At 46.7% G+C, this 13,104-nt stretch overlaps 1 non-coding gene across 1 annotated transcript; it reads right to left on the bottom strand.

Moving 5' to 3' along the window:
• Nucleotides 1-2,502: 2,502 nt before the first annotated feature.
• On the bottom strand, nucleotides 2,503-2,574 carry TRNAT-CGU (transfer RNA threonine (anticodon CGU)). Its single transcript has one exon. It is a non-coding gene; the product is annotated as a tRNA-Thr (tRNA).
• Between the last annotated feature and the right edge of the window lie 10,530 nt (nucleotides 2,575-13,104).

The following is a 13,104-nucleotide window of genomic DNA, read 5'->3' as shown; positions in this document are numbered from 1 at the left end:
GGGGAGGGGAAAAAAAGCTTACAAGATATATACATTTTTTAAATGGGCCAAGTTAAACTCTAGGGTATAAAGATGTAAAGATGCACAATTATGTGACAAATAAAAATGCAAGGAAATAATTAAAAGTCAGAGGTATGGCTGCTCCTGGCCGTGGGGGGTTATGATTGGGAAGGGGCATGAGAAAGTGGTTTCTGGGTGTTTGGCAAAATTCTCTGACCTGGGCGGTGCTCTTCTAATAACTCATTAAGATATTCACTTGAGTTGTGTGGTTTCTGAATCTGTGTTTTATTGTGAAATAGAAGATTTAAAAATATACATCTCCAGGCTGGAATATGGGACTAAAACTGACAGCATGAGGCAAAATTTATATACTTGCCAAATTCTGCTTTTAAGTGAAATAATATTCTCTCACAGGAAGGAAGCGGCCTGACCTAAAGTAGTTTATATTTTTAAAAATATCCTGGAGGTTTCTGCTGCCCACAAATGGCCATGCCTGCCTACGTGGCTCTCCAACTGCAGTACCAGAGGCCCCGAGTTTGTTCGACACTCTGGGGGGAGCTGCTGTGGGGCAGTCGGAGCAAGAGGAAACTAGCAGGGGGTAGGGTCTTTGCAGCTCTGGTCCTGCCCATCGGGGAGGACTGATGGTCACTCTGGATGGGGGAGCCAGGGACATACAGTGTCATTATGAGGGCGCCATGACCAGGCCCCACTGTGAAAGGGGCTATGATGATTCACCACCTTGGCAGCCATGAGAGAGAGAGGCGGGGCAGCTCGAGGCCCCCTTGCTTCTAAGGTAGAAACAGAATTTCAGGCCACGAGTCATTTGGGAAACATCCCTGTCAACACTTGAATTTTGCAACTAAGGAAGTTGCAGTCTGCGGTATGTAAGTGATTTAATACATGTCATGCAACTAACTCAACACAGGTGTCTCCTTCTGCCTCTGCCCTCCCCCTTCAAGCCTATGATGTACCTCCAGCCCCACAGAGGTGAGTGTAGATACCTGTGGGCCTTCCAGGTAATTGCTAGACTTCTCAGCTCCCACTCTCACCCTGGTACCTAATACACTCCAGTCTATCTGTACTGCCTACACTTCCATGTCCTCTCGCCAACATTGACCTGGGACCAAACCTGACCCCCAATCCTGGCCCTCACCTCTGGCTTTTCACCTCTGAGGGCCCATGTTTCCCCCAACAGCTATATGTTGATTTCCTCTGTACCTTGACCCCCTTTTATTGACTTTTGCTTGGCTCATCCACCTCCCTCTGCTGGGTGGAATTCTCTGCTCCAGCAACAGCAGGAAACCCAGTGTCCAGCCTTAGAGTTCCTTCTCATCAGGAATCCAAATTGAGGGACAAGCTTCAAGACAATACTCAGTCATTCAGGACCTTTCCCTTTCCTACCCCTGAATGCCCGGAATCTGAATGTCCGAAAAATCAGTTTGCATTTAGTGACAATTCCATGATGACACTGATACCCTAGCTCAGCGTTCCCTTCAAAAGCCAAGGGCATGTCTTCCATTTATTGGAATCTTAAGAGAAAAGATCAGTATATTTCATGGCTGCCTGAGCCCCACATCCTGTCTTCTGATAACTCTAGACATTTCCCCAAAGAAGACTCTGCTGACATTCAATCCACGTGACGCTCCACATGGTCAACGTGCAATGGGGCCTGCAGAAAGGTAATGTGTTTTTTGGTCACATTAACAGAAGTAGGGGATGTAGAATGCGGGAGGTGAAGTTCTATTAATGAGACTACATCTGGAGTTGTATTTTCAGTCCTGAGTGTTACAATGGAAGAAAGGGACAAATAGACTGGAGCATATCAGGAGTGAAAGCACTCAATTTCATGTCAGATTAAATTGGGCTGTTTATCCTAGATATGACTTGGGGACTGTCATAAATGGCTAGGGGCCAGATTCAGATGATCACACAGGCAGATGCCAGACTTAAAGGGCCAGTTCACAAGGGGTGGGAAAGGAAAAGGCATACGCCAGCTGAACGATGTGGTTCAGTTGGCTTCCTAGACAAGAAGGCAGACAGCAGGTGCCGCGTGCAAAACTCACCTTTCAAGCAAAAACCAGTGCTTCAGCTCAAATGCCCTTTCTGCAAAGTTCTTCCACCCTCAAGACACGCAAAACCACTGAGAACAGACCTCTCCCCCGAATCTACCCACCGCTGGCTACACCAATGCCAGAGGGGCCACAGTGTCCTCACCGGTAACACAGGGATCCCAGACCAGTCTCACCTGGGGAGCTGGGGGAGAGCAGACGCGGGGTGACCAGCGAAGCGCCGCATAGCTGGGGCTGAGCTCGTCAGCCTAGTGATGCTCTGAGCCCCGGCTTGCTGGCCACCGCGGAGCCAGGGGGTGGAGAGGGGGGAGGGGTGGGACCTAAGAGCGCCTAAACGTAATCTGAAAAGTAAAAGATACTGTATTTCAGAGGGAAGGGACGGTACTCACGGAGACACCAAGGCCCCTACAACCAGACCCCAACCTCAAGCCTCAGGCACGGACGGGGTTCGAACCCGCGATCTTCGGTTTACGAGACCGACGCCTTACCACTTGGCCACCGCGCCTGACAGCCGAGAGAGCAGCGCAAGCTCTCAGTGGAGGGGAGGCGGCGCAGGCGCGGGAGGGGCGGTGCCCCGCCTCCGGCCCCGCCCCCGGCCCGGCCGCACGGCGCTCCCGGCCCGGCCTCCCGGACCCCGCTCGAGGAGCCGCTGGAGCCCGCACAGGGCCAAGTCCAGGAGCCCCCGTCCTACCTGCGGCAGGACCCGAACCCGCGGTGCGCGCCAGCCCGGCCCCGCCCCGTCTCCGGAGCCCCCAGGGGCACGGTGCCTGCGGAAAGGCCCTCAGGGGATTTGAAAGGGGTAGCCGCGGGCGGAGAGCTCAGAGGGAGAGGAACCAAGACGGACGCCTGTTACCCAGCCAGAGCGGAAACCGCGGCACGCGAGCGAGGCGTGTCGGGCCGCTCCGCTCGCCGCCGTGTGACCTTGGCTGGGTCATTTCAGTCCAGTGTGCAGGATATGGGGGGCAGCGCGGGAGCTGGGGCCGAGTCCACCTGGAGCCGAGAGGTCAAGAAGGGCGGTGCAGGCATGGACGGGACTGGCCCTCAGAGAGAGATGCAAGGAGCCGAGAGGGATGGGGGCCAGGCTTCAGGGGCAAGGGGAGGTGAGCTTCCCCCGCTGACCCCGCAGGGGTCTATGTATGCAAAACTTTCCCCAGTTGCCCTCACTACCCGCTTGCCCTCCAGGCCCTGGAGCGAGCCTCGTGCTGGAGACTCCATGTAAACATCTGTTTAGACAAGATGGCCTTGCCCAGAAGGAGCTGATGTGAACGCACAAGGAGATACCCCCAGGGGTGTCCCTGGGGACAGTGCTAGAGTGACCAACTGGAGGCGACCCGAATGGAGGAGTCTGACAGTCTGTCTATACCATGGGACACTAGATCATTCTTAAAAGGAATGATCCAGATTCAAAGGATTATCAGCATAGAAGGAGCCCAAAATCACTTGTGATTTTAAGATGGAGAACAATACATACCACTTATTAAAGCAAAGGGAAAGACACACAAAGTAAGTAAAAGTAAAAACATTAGAAAAATCGAGAGGGGGAGACTGGAGATAGGATTAAAGGGGACTTTATTGCAAATATTTTGTTTCTATTCTATGAAAAAACAAAAAGCTGAGCGTGGAAATTTGAATGTTTATTATGATACTGTAGGTTTTGTGTTTTCTTTAAATTAAAAAAAAAGCCCAGAGGTTGGGAGAAATTAGGTCCTTCTATCTTTGTTTGGCCTGTGGCCGCAGGGCCTGTTCTCCTAGGGGTTAGTGGGGTTGGTGTGGGAAGAGGAGCCCACTAGTCAGGGCAGGGCAGCATGGCCACCTGCCAGCCCCACCTCAGGGCCCAGCCCTCCTGTACACCAGCCTCGGGGGAGGGGATGCAAACCGGACCAATCATGCCATTGTCACCCTGTCACCTCCACTGCCAAAGTCATCCTTGCTTATTTGTAGAGCTTAAAAAATATAGAGATTGTGGAGATTTGGGGAAACTCAGGAAAGCTATAAAATTTACTGTCAACCATTTTTAAATGTACAGGAGCGTTAACTATGTACACATGGTTGTGTAACAGATCTCTGGAACTTTTTCATTGTACAAAGTGAAACCCTATACCCACTGAGCAGCAACTCCCCTTTTGTTCCTCCCCGCAGCCCCTGACAACCATCATTCTGCTCTCTGTTTTTAAGAGTTTGACTACTCAGGGTACCTTACATAAGTGAAATCATACAGTGTTTGTCTTTTTGTGACTGGCTTATTTCACTTAGCACAAAGTCCTCAAGGGTCATCTGTGACATATGACACGATTTCCTTTTTTAAGGCTCAATATTCCATTATACGTTTCTTTATCCATTCATCTGTCATTAGACATTTTGTTTACTTCCACCTCTTGGCTATTGTGAATGCTGTTGCGATGAACACGGGGTTGCAAATATCTAAATATCTTGTGTTCAGTTCTTTTGGATATACACCCAGAAGTGGGAATGCTGGATCGTATGGTAATTTTATTTTTAATTTTTTGAGGCACCTCCAAACTGTTTTCCATTAGCGGCTACACCATTTTACAGTCCCGGCAACCGTGCACAAGGGTTCAGATTTCTCCACATCAGTGCCAATACCTGTTTTCGTAGTGGTCATCCTGATAGGTGTGAAGGTGTGTAATTTCATTGTAGTTGGATTTGCATTTCTCTGATTAGTGATGTTGGGCATATTTTCATATGCTTGGGCATTTGTATATCTACTTTAGGGAAGTGTCTACTCAAGTTCTTTTTGCTAATTTTAAAATCAGGTTATTAGTTTTTTTGGGGTTTTGTTTGTTTAGTTGTATTTCTTTATATACCCTCGATGTTAACCTCTTATCACGTATATGGTTTACAGATATTTTCTCCCATTTCTTAGGTTGATTTTTCACTCTGTTGGTTGTTTCCTTTACTGTGCAGAAGTTTTAAGTTTGATGTAGTCCCAGTTGTCTATTTTTGCCTTTGTTGCCTGTGTTTTTGGTGTCCTTATCAAGAAATCATTGCCAAATCGAACATCCTGAAGCTTTCCCCCTGTTTTTTCTTCTAAGAGTTGTATCAGTTCAGGCGTCATGTTTAGGTCTTTAGTCCCTTTTGACTTTTTGCTGGGGTGGGGGGAGGCGGTAATTAGGTTTATTTATTTTTTAACAGAGGTACTGGGGATTGAACCCAGGACCTCGTGCACACTAAGCACACACTCTACCGCTGAGCTATACCCTCCTCCCTGACTTAATTTTTGTATATAGCACAAGATAAGCATCCAACTTCATTATTTTCTGTGTGGATATGCAGTTTCTCCAGCACCGTTTGTCAAAGAGAAAGGAAAGTTTTTAAAAGCATAACAAGGAGCATTCATAGTCTTACCACCAGAGAGAAACATAATGCCTGCATTCTCATGTGTATATAACACACTGATTTGTTTATTCTGAGATACGTGGTTTTTTCACATTTTAACAAATTAGAAATCAAGATGACAACTGATTGCAATTGATGGAGACTTACAATTAATTGACAATTTTTTTTCCAGTGGCACAAATTTTTTAAATTTTATTTTATTGAGTTATAGTCAGTTTACAATGTTGTGTCAATTTCCAGTGTTGAGCACAATTTTTCCGTTATACATGAACATACATATATTCACTGTCACATTCTTTTTCACTGTGAGCTACCACAAGATCTTGTATATATTTCCCTGTGATATACAGTATACTCTTGTTTATCTATTCTATATATACCTGTCAGTATTTACAAATTTCGAACTCCCAGTCTGTCCCTTCCCACCCTCCTCCCCACTGGCAACCACAAGTTTGTATTCTATGTCTATGAGTCTGTTTCTGTTTTATATTTATGTTCATTTGCCTTTTTCTTTTCTTTTTTAGATTCCACATACGAGCGATCTCATATGGTATTTTTCTTTCTCTTTCTGGTTTACTTCACTTAGAATGACATTCTCCAGGGACATCCATGTTGCTGCAAATGGCGTTATGTTGTCATTTTATGGCTGAATAGTATTCCATTGTATAAATATACCACATCTTTATCCAGTCATCTGTCAATGGACATTTAGGCTGTTTCCATGTCTTGGCTATTGTAAATAGTGCTGCTATGAACATTGGGGTGCAGGTGTCTTTTTGAAGTAGGGTTCCTTCTGGATATATGCCCAGGAGTGGGATTCCTGGATCATATGGTAAATCTATTCCTAGTCTTTTGAGGAATCTCCATACTGTTTTCCACAGTGGCTACACCAAACTACATTCCCACCAGCAGTGTAGGAGTGTTCCCTTTTCTCCACAGCCTCTCCAGCATTTATTGTTTGTGGACTTTTGAATGATGGCCATTCTGACTGATGTGAGGTGATACCTCATTGTAGTTTTGATGCATTTCTCTGATAATTAGTGATTGAGCATTTTTTCATGTGTCTATTGATCGTTTGTATGTCTTCATTGGAGAATTGCTTGTTTAGGTCTTCTGCCTATTTTTGGATTGGGTTGTTTGTTTTTTCTTATTAAGTCATATGAGCTGCTTATATAGTCTGGAGATCAAGCCTGTCAGCTTCACCTTTTGCAAAAATTTTCTCCCATTCCATAGGTTGTCATTTTGTTTTGCTTATGGTTTCCTCTCCTGTGCAAAAGCTTGTAAGTTTAATTAGGTCCCTTTCGTTTATTCTTGCTTTTATTTCTATTGCTGGGGTAGATTGCCCTGGGAGAACATTGCTGAGATGTATGTGAGATAAAGTTTTGCCTATGTTTTCTTTTAGGAAGTTTATTGTATCTTGTCTTATGTTTAAGTCTTTGATCCATTTTGAGTTTATTTTTGTGTGTGGTATAAGGAAGTGTTCTAGCTTCATTGATTTACATGCTGCTGTCCAGTTTTTCCAACACCATTTGCTTTATTCCATTGACATATAAATTTTTAAAATCAATGAATTTGGAGGGGGAGGGTATAGTTCAGTGGTAGAATATGTGCTTAGCATGCATGAGGTTCAGTTCCTAGTACCTCCATTAAAAATTTTTTAAAATAAATAAACAAACCTAATTCCCACCCCCCCCCATATAGAAAAAAGCTTAAAAATAAATAAATCAATTAATTTGATGTAATGGAGTATACATATCATACAGTTAGGAGAGTCAGACTCATGTTTTCACATCTGTGTATTTCACGGTGTCCTCATTTTTCTCACCATGGCAGGATAAGCATTTCCCATCCCCTTAAAAGTGGATCATTTCGTGGATTGTAACAGAGGTGCCACTGGTGCAGGATGTTGTCAGTAGGAGAAGCTGTGTGTCGAGGGTCAGAGGAGTAATATGGTGACTTTGTTCTTTCCACTCACTTTTGCTATGGATCTCAAACTGCTCCAAAAAATAAGGTATCTCAAAAAGAAACTTCCAAAAAAACCACTTTAAGAAAGTAGAGAATACTTGAATCCTTTGCTCTCAGACTCCTCTGCTATGAGGTACAGCCAACCCTGGACAGACCCACAGGGACCCAGGATCTGTTCTCTAATCTCATATGTACCATTTTTCATATAGAGCTTTTGCATTGGGAAAGATGCTCTGAAACTTGACCAAGGAGCTGGTTCCAGAACACAGAGCTCCTAGAGGACAAAAATCAAGCTACACCCACCTCCATGTGGTGCAATAATAAGCGTATCGAGTCATTCAGTCCTTCAGCAAATCCTCACTGAGCATCTGCTAGGTGCCAGACTGTTTTCGGTGCTGGGGCTGTAGCAGTAAACTAAGCACAGACCCCTGCCCTCATGGAGTTTCTCTTCTTAAATAAGCAAAACATACAGTATATCAGATGGTGATAAGTACTATGGAGAAAAATAAAGCAGGGAAGGATAGGAAGTTCTAGAGGTAGGAGGGAGGTTGTAATTTTCAATGGAGAGATGTGACAGATTAAACGCAGTCACAAATTCCTTGCTGCTTTTCTCATCCATCCAGAGTCTTTTTCCCCTCTTCAGATATGAGCTGGCCATCTGGCTTGCCTTGACCAATAGAATGTGGTGAAAGTGATGATGTATAAGTTCTAAAGCTTAGGTCTCAAGAGAACTTGCAGCTTCTGCCTTCACTATCTTAGAACCCTGTCCTGAGACCACCACATAAGGAAGGCAGTCCAGCTATTGGAAGATGAGAGGTTGTGAGGAGTCTCCCAGCCAAAAGCCAGCACCACCTGCCAGGCATGTCCATGTGACCACCTTGGACTGTCCGGCCCAGCTGACCATGCAGCTGAGGACAGACGCAAGTGTGAATCCAGACATACCCAGCAGGGGAGCTGCCAGCCTACCCGCAAAATGGTGAAATTAATTGTTCTTGTTATAGGTTTTTTTTTTAATTTTGTTTTTTATTGAAGGGTAGTTGATTTACAATGTTGGTTTCAGGTATACAGCAGAATGATTCAGTTATACATAATGATTCAGTTTTTTCAGATTATTTTCCTTTATATGTTATTACAATAAATTGAGTATAGTTCCCTGGGCTATACAGAAGGACCTTGTTGTTTATCTGTTTTATATATAGTAGTGTGTATCTGCTAATCCCAAACTCCTGATTTATCCCTCCTCTACCCTTTCCCCTTTGGTTTGTTTTCTATGTCTGTGAGTCTGTTTTTGGTTTGTAAAAAGATTTGTATCTTTTTTTTTAGATTGCACATATAAGTGAAATCATATGATATGTCTTTCTTTGTCTGAATTACTTCACCTAATATGATAATCTCTAGGTTCATCCATGTTGCTGCAAATGGCATTACTCAATTCCTTTTTATGGCCGAGTAATATTCCATTGTGTATATATACCACATCTTTATCCATTCATCTGTTGGACATTTAGTTTGCTTCCAGTGTCTTGGCTATTGTAAATAGTGCTGCTGTGAACATTTGGGTGCAGGTATCTTTTCAAATTAAGAGTTTTCTCTGGATATATGCCCAGGAGTGGGATTACGGGATCATATGGTAACTATTTTTAGTTTTTAAGGAATCTCCATACTGTTTTCCATAGTGGCTGCACCAATTTATGTTCCCACCAATAGTGTAGGAGGGTTCCCTTTTCTCTGCATCCTCTCCAGCACTTATTTTTGGAAACGTTTTGATGATGGCCATTCCGATGGTGAGAGGTGATACCTCATTGTAGTCTGGGTTTGCATTTCTCTAATAATTAGTAATACTGAGCATCTTTTCATGTGCCTGTTGGCCAGCTGGATGTCTTCTTTGAGAAATGTCTATATAGGTCTTCTGCCCATTTTTTCATTGTGTGTTTTTTTTTAATGTGTTAAGCTGTATGAGCTGTTTGTATATTTTGGTTCTTGTACAGTTTTGAAGGTAGTTTGTTACATAGCAATAATAGTTCCTAGATACAGGAGGTTACGTACAACTAATACACTTTTTGGTTCCAGGTTTGTGGGCTGGTGGTTGTTTGCATGGAGTAATTAAAACTTGTGATGTTGGATCAGTGTGGCAGGGGCCGTGCCTAGTGTCCCCTCAGAGGCCATTTAATCTCAATTAACTCATCCACAAAATGGGAGAGTTCGTTAGCTATTAGCCACAGCCCTGCATTAATTAAAATTGAACAACCTTCATTAGTCACTGCTAAAGTGAGCAGGAGTGAAATGCTGCTTGACCCTTTTTCCGTAGGTGCAGTAGCAACTTGACACTGTCCCTTTGGTCAAGTTTCATAGTCCCTTTGGCAGCACAAATTAAGGCTACTGTTAATAGAAAAAAAATCAGCACAACTTGAAAACTTTTTGGAGTGTGTATGGTCACATGTGTAGACATTTACATTAAGATTGCTTTTCATATACTGGAAATTGACACATTGTAGCTGACTGTACTTCAATACAAATAAATTTTAAGAAAAGACTGCTTTTCATACTTAGGGTTAGTGCCTTCTGTTTTTTTCTCTCTTCCCCTTCTCAGTGTTTAGTCAGTTACCTTTTTCTGACCCCTCCAGCCATTTGCAGACTCCCTTGTAACAAAATGCTCACAGGTGGCTGTGTGATTTAAAGGGGAGGGGTGGGTTTGCAGGTGGATGGAGGGTTAAATAAAATCAGGCTTCCTCAGAAGTCCCAAAACAAGGCAGGAGCCTTAGCAAGCACCACTGCTAAGCCACCCCAAGCCCTTGGGACTCTCTCTTCCCCGGAACTTGATCCTGCTATGGTGGACGGTTGGGATTCTCTGTGGGGCTCCTGGACCATAAGAGATCTACCTGGTTGAGGTCAGAGCACTGACGGACCAAGTCATTCCCCAAGATGGGTCCTGTTTAGGAGGATTCCTCTGGGGAAAGGTGGATCTTCTGAGGGAAAGCCTGGTAGCAACAAAACTGCTGAAGACCTGCTATTTCATGCATCTATCACTGTGTGACCAGCTACCTCAAAACGCAGAGGTTTCAAAGAAGAGCTTGTTACTTTTGCATGGTTCTGTGGGTTGACCAGGCAGTTCCAATTCATCTGGTGTTGGCTGAGGTGTGGGATGGCTGGAAGGCCCAACGTGGCCTCACTCACAGGGCTGGCACTGGCTGGAAGCTTAGTTGGGGCTGTTGGCTTGGGACCTCGGTTCTCCATGTGACTGCTTGGGCTTCCTGCGTGGCAGTAGGCCTCCAAGAAGGTGCATTTCAAGAGAAAGAAAGCAGAAGAGTCCTTAAGGCCTCTTAAGGCCGGGACTCAGAGGTCCCAGAACATCACTTCTGCCACAAGTGATGCATTTATCCATCAAAGTAGTCACAGGGCTAGCCCAAGTTCAAGGTGGGGGGAGGGGGGTGGCGAGTATATGCCACCTCCCTGTAGGGGCGTGGCCTGCACGTAGGGAGGAAATAAGTCTACGATGGCCATCTCTGGAGACAACTGACCACACTTGTCAGTTGCTGACTGTGACTTTGAGTGTCGACAATGGTGCTCAGCCCTGGGGCTGGATCCTATGGAGGATGCAGAGAGCGATGAGGTGGGTGAGTGATGAGGACTCATTTGAGGGCTCTCTAGTGGGACAAGTCAGACTAGATCCTCTCCCAGTCTCTTTCCAGCCTTGACAGCCTCAAGTTGATGTTCACAACATCCCTCCCACAACACACACTACCACCACCACCACCACGATTGCCTGCCAAAGCCCTGAGGGTCTGGCCTGAGGTTGCCACAGACCAGAAGAGTCAAGCTTTGGGCCTAGGGTTGCCTGCTGGACCGGATATGCTGGGAAGGCCGAGTGGAGACAGAGGGGGCCAGTTGGGCTGCAAAGCAGAGAGGGGTGTCTCAGCTCCTCTGGGCTCAGTGCCATGAAACAGGACGTAAAAAGTGGGCTCAGACGTCAGCGCCTTTGCCCTCCGGGTTTGAGCCTTTCAGGAGCTCCAGTTTTGTTTTTTGTTTTGTTTTGTTTTGTTTTTTGTTTTTTAACCCAGAGGCCACATCAGTGTCATGGAGCCCAAATTGGAACTGAATGCCAAAGTCAGAGCTTGGAGGGAAAGTCAGGGCCAGCCCAGGAGAAGGAGGGGAACTTCTGTGGCCCCAAGCCAGCCACCTGGTGAGTTCCAGGAAGCACTTCTTGGGCCCTGGAGCCCACAGCCTTGCCCCAGTGGGCTTTGGGCACTGTTGACCCATCAACCCACTTGAAGGTGTGGCCTGGCCAACCCAGGCTGACTCACATCCTTCCTAGGCCTCTGCTCCCGCCCTCATCGATGCAGAATGCTCAAGAGTACCTCTGTGCTCCTGCTCCTGCAGTGCCCCCCCTGCCACGCCCTCTTCACAGACCCTCTGCTCAGGGAGAGCCCACCTGGGCTCCAGGGATGGGGAGACCGGACTTGGAGAAGGAATGTTGCCAAATCCTGCTTCCCCGGGCTCAAAGATCAGAAAGCAGAAAGGCAGATGGACAGACCGAACCTGGCTCACCCCTCACCAAGGGCCCAGGCAGACCACGGGTCTCTGAACCCCACAGTTAGTGGTGCTACACCTGCTCCCTTGAAGGTCCCAGGTCTGAAAGTGGGGGGCTGCAGGAATAGCTTTTTTCACCTTTGGGTTTAGTTTTGTCATCTTCTGGAGCTGGGCTGGCTGGGTGGGCCCTCCCAGCAAGGCCACGAGAAGCCTGGCTCCCTCGCCCAACTGTCCACCCAAACCTGGTGATTCCAACTCCCCGTCTCACATACCTGAGTCCAGGCTGCCTTCGTCTCTCACCTCCTCTCCCAGCTCCCTGTCTGAGCCCGCTGATGCTCTCTGACACTCAGCTGCAACCAGGCCCTCTCCTGGCTTAAGAGCCTTCGGTGGCCACGCGGTCCCTGCCCCCACCCTCTGCACTGCTAATTCTAAGGCTTTTGCACGTGCTCTCTATCTGTGTCCTCCCCAATCTCCCTCACCTGGCCCTCTCCATTTCCTCCTTCAGGCCCAAAGTCTCCCCTGACTCCTCAGATGATTTCAGAAGTGATTATGCACCAGAGATTCTCAGTCCTGGCTACACGCTGGAATCACCTAGGGAACTTTGATTAAAAAAGCCCAGTGTCCAGTCCCACCTTACCACCACCTGAATCCAAATTGCTGGGTGGGAGCCCTATAGCCATGTGATTTAAAATTCCTCCAGGTGATTCAAATATGCAGCCAGGTTTGAGACCCTCCCTTTCTAGATGCTTCTGTGCCATGAGTTTTGCTGTCACAAACCCAGCACCTCGCCCTACATGGAGCATCTATTAGGTACTAATGAAACATTGGCTCAGTGGATGATGAGACCCACCCTTGACCCACCAGGCTCCTCACTGCCTCACCTGCCCCATCTCCCCAGCTCCACTTCTCCACTATCCCATCCACAGTACCCTGAAAGGGCTGTGCTCTCACCAAGACTCCCCCAACATGCAGTTACTAGATCCTGCAATTCCTCAGGGCTCTGCTGAAACGCCCCTTCCTCAGGGAAGCTGTCCAGCTGGCCTCAGTCCCCTTGCCCCCTGCTCCCATCCCCTCTGGACTTTTCTCTTGGTACCTCTCATCACCCAGAAGTCAGCTCTGTCTCCCCTCCTCCCCTAAGAGGCAGAAGCCTCTTCTGACTTTTCGGGACCAATCCTCAGGGCCGCAC

The sequence above is a fragment of the Camelus dromedarius genome, chromosome 16 (assembly GCF_036321535.1).
Source record: "Camelus dromedarius isolate mCamDro1 chromosome 16, mCamDro1.pat, whole genome shotgun sequence".
Lineage (NCBI taxonomy): Eukaryota > Metazoa > Chordata > Mammalia > Artiodactyla > Camelidae > Camelus > Camelus dromedarius.
The sequence above is the reverse complement of the archived record's forward strand: the minus strand, read 5'-3'. Positions and strand labels throughout refer to the sequence as shown.